Raw genomic sequence first — 6,712 nt, 5'->3', positions numbered from 1 at the left:
CATCGAACCAGATTGGATCGAGCACATCCACACACCATCACTGCCGCCATTCGAGCTCCTTCTTTGGCCACTGAACCGGTCTCTCTCGTTCGCTGCGACCCCTCCCACCGACCACCATCCGCGCTCGATCCCCACCGCGGGACGTGTGCTCAACAGGAGCCGGGGTGGAGGGAGAGGCGCGCTGTTGCCTTCTCGGGCGGACCGCCGGGCGTCACAGCGGCATCATGGAGTACGGGTGACGATGCCATAGACCTATGGTAGGGTCATAGACCTGACCTATACGCCCCACCTAAGGTCACTACCCTAGGATAAGGACATTTAAGATATAGCAAGGAATACCGACTAAAACCATCGAGTGCAATCCACTCGACCAATCACCTCACTCGGATAGCCCCAAAGTCACTCGACCGCACAAGAAACCACTCGGAGTACAGAAGACCAGGAGTCACTCAGGACAACAAAGGTCAGGCGTTCACTCTGTAGTCTTGAAGGTCATTAAATACACTTTATAGCTGGCGTTATCAGTAACGCCCTATCTTAATGTACATTGAACCCCTGTAACGGAGGTGGGCTGGAGTCCTGGTGCACTCTATATATATAAGCCACCCCCTCCTCTGGGACAAGGGTTCGCACCCCCTATAACACACACACCATATTGCAGTCGACCGCCATAGGGCACCGAGACGTAGGGCTTTTACCTCCTCCGAGAGGGGTCTGAACTTGTAAACTCGTGTGTACAATCTCGCCGTAGCTAGGGCCTCGCCTCCTCATACGTACCCCCTATTCTTACTGTTAGACTTAGTACCACAACAGTTGGCACCCACCATGGGGCAAAGCATCTTAGCGACTTCCGGTGAGGTTGCACATTCTCCGATCTTCATTAACATGGTTTCCGGCGGCGGTTTGATCATGGGCCGCGAGTTCCGACTCGGCGCGCTCACTTTCGTCGCCGACGACTCCGCCTGGCGCCAGGAAGCCCCTCTCAACGTCGAGGCTCTCCCGATCCGTGGTTCATCATACTTCCGTGTGAGTGTCTGCGGCGTCCTCCTTCAGCAACCATCGACCCCGTATCGGTCGGTCCTCGCACCACCTTCTCACTCTGCTGGACCCCACCGCAAGCGATCTGGTCGATCGCGGCTCCAGCGATGGGTGAAGCATGTGGTGGCTCGTTAGGTGGCTACCCCTCAAGTAGCGGAATCGAGCCCGGTGTATTTCACTGCGGTCCAGTCGACCCGTCGACTGACTTTGCAGACACATTTTCCGGGAGCGTGAGTTGTGACCCCGCGGCAGAAGTCCTTATGGTCGACTCCCATCACAGCCCACCTGGTTTCCATTGCAGCGGCGGCAACGGAGGCGGCGATGGCCCGTCATTCGACCACGAGGAGTATCAGCCCCAACCTCTCAACTCGCAGCAGAGGGAAGAGCTGCACCGCCGCAACGTGGAGGCCCTCCAGACCCTCATCGTGGAGGAGACCGCGGAGGCCCGGGCCTTGGAGGCAGTGCGCCTGGCCACGCTGGCTGAGCGCACTCGTTTGGAGAATCTCCAACATTCTCTCGATGAGCATGCCCGTTGACTGATCCCCGATTCCAGTCCACGACAGTTGTTTCCACCGAAAACTCAGGTATTCCGCACTCCGATCCACAATCTTGCAGCTGCTGCGCGCATCGCAGGGTCTATCCAACCGTCCCGTTCAGAAGCTGGAAGAGGTTTGGAACAGATCAGAACGCTGCTCCGAGCGGCAGGAGACCTAAACTCCGCCGTTTCTCAGTTGCGGAACAGGATCCACAACAGATCAGTAAGGGCAGACACTGTTCAGTCGGCACACAGTCCTGGGTCGCCTTTGCAACATGAAGATCATGATCACCGCTAAGATCGGCACTTGGGAAGAGCTCATGGAGAGTATGATCGTGAGTACGCTCGTGACAACCACCGTCGAGCGCCTTCACCCCTTCCGAGGGACGGGTCGTACGTGCCCCGAAGGTACGATGACATGCGTCCATATGGTAATGTCCGCAGGGTTCCAGTCAACCCAAGACAGCCTGGCTTCGACGCAAGGTCAGTCCTTGTACATGGTTTGGTCGAGCGGAACAGAGCATACAAAGAGGGGCTGGATAGAGATAGACCCAGCGGAAGGAGGGTCCACGTTTCTGGCCCTGAGTGTTTCGGAAGAGCCATCAGAGCTGCTGAGATCCCTCACAACTTCAAATTGGTGACTGGCGTCAGTAAGTTCACAGGATAATTGAAGCCCGACACATGGCTAGAAGACTACCGAGTGGCTGTGCACATTGGTGGCGGCAGCAATGATGTGGCCATGAAGCACCTCCCTCTAATGCTTGAAGGTTCTGCCAGGGCCTGGCTGACCCAGTTGGCCCCTGGAAACATTTTGAGTTGGCCCGAGTGTTTACCAGAACATTCGAGAGAACCTGCAAGAGACCTGCTGGTTTGCCAGAATTGCAGCATTGCGTGTAGAAACCGAATGAGACCTTGAGAGATTATATCCAGAGATGGATCACTCTGCACCACACAGATCACCAAGCAGTCTGTGCCTTTAAAGAAGGCATTCTCTACAGAGAGCTCAATCTGAAGTTCGGTCAGACTGGAGACATGTCTCTGACTCAGATGATGGAAATTGCCACCAAGTACACTAACGGCGAAGAAGAAGAACGACTCCGGAGCGGCAAGCACAAGTCAGTCGCCCAAGACACCAGAGGTGGGAATTCCAGTCGGAAGCAGAAGCGAAAGGATGAGGCAGCAGGCCCTGCCAAGGCAGCAGTGTTGAACCAAGGAAAGTTCAAGGGAAAGCCCAAAGGGCCTTGGATCCCCAAGAAAGTAAAAGACCAAGCAGTAAATGATGTGATGGATTTGCCGTGTCATATACACACCAAAAAGGATGAGGAGGGGAATCTGATTCTCCCCAAGCATACCACTCGTCAGTGTCGACTCCTAATCCAGAGCTTCAGAGAAAGCCATCCCAGTGAAAAGGACAAAGAGTCCGATAAGGAGGAAGACAAAGACAATGATGGTGGTTACCCTAATGTTAATGCCACCTTGGTGATTTTTGCTGATCTCGAGAGCAAAAGTCGACTCAAAGTCATTAACAGAGAAGTGAACATGGTTGCTCCGGCAACACCAAGATATTTGAAGTGGTCGAAAACCCATATTACATTCGACCAGTCCGACCACCTGCCATGCGTTGCTACCCCTGGGCGGCAAGTGCTGGTGGTCAACCCAGTCGTTGGGGGCACCCGACTGACCAATATTTTGATGGATGGGGGCAGTGGTCTGAATATCATGTATGCTGAGGCCCTCAAAGGGATGGGCATCCCGATGTCCAAGCTCAGCGAGAGCAACATGTGATTCCACAGAGTCATCCTAGGAAAGAAAGCCGACGCACTCAGTCAGATCACTCTTGACGTGGTTTTCATCGATGAGAAGAATTACCGCAAGGAGAAATTGACGTTTGAGGTAGTGGATTTCGAAAGTGCCTATCATGCCATTCTGGGCAGGCCCTCTTATGCTAGCTTCATGGCTCGACCGTGTTATGTGTACCTGAAGATGAAGATGTCTGGCCCCAAAGGCGTGATCACGATCACTGTTAACCGGCAGAGGGCAGAAGATTGTCTTCAGGACGGTGCGAAGATAGCAGATGAGCAGATGGCAGGAGTAGAGTTTCAAGAGTACCAAAAGATAGCAGATCCGAGTGACTTGCTGCGTGCCAAGAGGCCTGCCTCGGAGTCTGCATTTCAGTCGGCCGGCGAGACCAAGCCAGTCCACATTCACCCGACCGACCCCAATGCCGCTCCGACTCATATCTCAATGACACTCGACAATAAATAGGAAGAAGCGCTCATCCAGTTCCTCCATGAGAACTGGGACATCTTTGCATGGAAGCCATCTGACATGCCAGGTGTACCCAAGGGACTGGCTGAGCACCGTTTGCGAGTCGACCCAAAGGAAAAACCCATTAAAGAGCATCTCCGTCGGTCCGCCGCGGAGAAGTGAAAGGCAATTGGCGAGGAGGTGGCTCGGCTCCTAGCTGCTGAGTTCATCCATGAGATATACCACTCCGAGTGGATTGCCAATGTCGTTATAGTCCCCAAGAAAGACAAATCACTTGCAATGTGTATTGACTTCAAGCAAATCAATTGGGCCTGCCCGAAAGATCATTTCCCTCTACCCCGCATCGACCAGATAGTCGACTCAACTGCGGGATGTGAGCGACTGTCCTTTTTGGACGCTTATTCCGGGTATCATCAGATCCGACTGTATGGACCCGACGAAATAAATACGACTTTTATCACCCCATTCAGGTGTTTTTGCTATGTTACTATGCCCTTTGGCCTCAAGAATGCTGGCACCACGTTCATGCGCATGATTCAGAAGTGCCTGCTCACTCAAATCAATCAGAATGTGGAAGCATACATAGATGACATAATGGTTAAGTCACGCAAAGGTTCTGACCTACTGACTGACCTCGCTGAAACCTTTGCCAACTTAAGAAGGTATGATATCAAGCTCAATCCATCAAAGTGCACATTTGGAGTCCCAGGCGGAAAGCTACTCGCTTTTCTCGTTTCCGAACAAGGAATCGACGCGAATCCAGAGAAGATTGGCACAATCCTCCGAATGAAGTGTCATGTATGTGTGCACAATGTTCAGAAGCTTACTGGTTGTTTGGCTGCATTGAGTCGATTCATCTCACGCCTCGGTGAAAAGGCATTGTCTCTTTACCGATTGATGAAGAAGTCTGACAAATTCGAGTGGAATGACGAAGTTGAAGCAGCGTTTGAAGAGCTCAAAGCCCTGCTTTCCACCCAGTGTGTGCTTGCTGCTCCAGTCAGCAAGGAGCCCTTACTGCTTTACATCGCAGCCACTGGACAAGTTGTCAGCACAGTGCTCACGGTCGAGCGGGAAGAAGAAAGCAAGGCCTACAAAGTTTAGCGCCCTGTGTATTACATTTCAGAAGTCTTGAACCCATCCAGGTAGAGATATCCTCATTATCAGAAGCTTGTTTATGGGATTTACATGACCACGAAGAAAGTTGCACACTACTTTTCAGATCACTCAGTTTCAGTCATCAGCGATGCCCCATTGTCAGAAATTCTGAATAACAGAGATGCAACTGGTCGAGTGGCAAAATGGGCGATTGAACTCCTTCCTTTAGATATCAAGTTTGAGGCAAAGAAGGCCATCAAGTCTCAAGCAATTGCAGATTTCCTCGCAGAGTGGACAGAACAACAACAACCGACTCAAGTTTAGTCAGAACATTGGATCATGTTCTTTGATGGATCCAAGATGTTGAATGGCTCTGGTGCAGGAGTGGTTTTAGTGTCCCCACGAGGAGACACGCTCAATTATGTCCTCCAGATTCACTTTGATTCTTCAAATAATGAAGCTGAGTATGAGGCACTATTGTATGGGTTGCGTATGGCCATTTCACTCGGCGTCCGATGCTTGATGGTCTACGACGACTTAGACTTAGTGGTTAATCAAGTAATGAAGGAATGGGACGTCAGGAGTCTAGCAATGACCGGTTATTGCAATGAAGTGAGAAAGCTAGAAAAGAAGTTTGAGGGGTTAGAGCTCCACCACATTCCCAGAATCAAGAATCAAGCTGCCGATGACCTGGCAAAGATAGGTTTCACTTGGAAGACTATTCCCAGCAACGTGTTCTTGGAGCATCTCCACACCCCTCCAGTACAAGAAGATCCCTTCAAGGAAGAGCCCCCGCAACCAAAGATTTCAACCGATCCAACTGAGGTTGAGGTTCCAGCTGTGGTCGACTTGATCATGGAAGTCTTGGTGATCACGCCTGATTGGACTGTACCGTACATCACGTACATACTCAGGCAGGAGCTCCCAGAGGATGAGGATGAAGCTCGCCAGATAGCCTGTCGATTGAAAGCTTTCACCGTGATAAAAGGACAGCTTTACAGAGAAAGTGTCACATGAGTAGCTCAATGCTGCATCACCCTAGAAGAACGATATCCACTCGGGGACATGTGGTCACCATGCGTCCTCTCGGACCATCGTGGCCAAAGCATACTGAGTGGGATTATATTGGCCTCGTGCAAATGAGATGGCAAAAGATATGGTCGACAAGTGCGCAGGTTGCCAGTTCTACTCCAACATGTCCCACAAGCCTGCGTCTGCTTTGAAGACTATTCTACTCGTCTGGCCGTTTGTAGTCTGGGGGTTGGATATGGTCGGACCCTTCAAGACCGGCAGAAGTGGTTTCACTCATTTGCTCGTAGCAGTCGACAAATTCACCAAGTAGATCGAAGCCAAGCCCATCAAAAACCTTGATTCAAGCACTGCCGTCAGTTTCATCAAGGAGTTGATATTCATATATGGAGTCCCTCACTGTATTATCTGTATTATCACAGATAACGGCTCCAACTTTGATTCTGATGAGTTCAAGGCATTTTGTGCTTCCCAAGGTACTCGGGTCGATTACGCATCTGTTGCACACCCGTAGTCGAATAGGCAAGCAGAACGGGCGAATGGTTTGATCCTTTAAGGGCTAAAACCCCGACTGATGCGTGACCTCAAGCACGCTGCTGGAGCTTGGGTGACTGAGTTGCCATCTGTCCTATGGGGGTTGAGAACGACGCCAAATCGGTCGACTAACCGAACCCCTTTCTTCTTGGTGTATGGCGCCGAAGCGGTGCTTCCGAGTGACTTGCTGCACAATGCTCCCCGGGTAGAATT

The sequence above is a fragment of the Triticum dicoccoides genome, chromosome 3B, assembly GCF_002162155.2.
Source record: "Triticum dicoccoides isolate Atlit2015 ecotype Zavitan chromosome 3B, WEW_v2.0, whole genome shotgun sequence".
In the NCBI taxonomy this organism is placed as follows: Eukaryota; Viridiplantae; Streptophyta; class Magnoliopsida; order Poales; family Poaceae; genus Triticum; species Triticum dicoccoides.
This window is presented reverse-complemented; position numbering follows the sequence as displayed.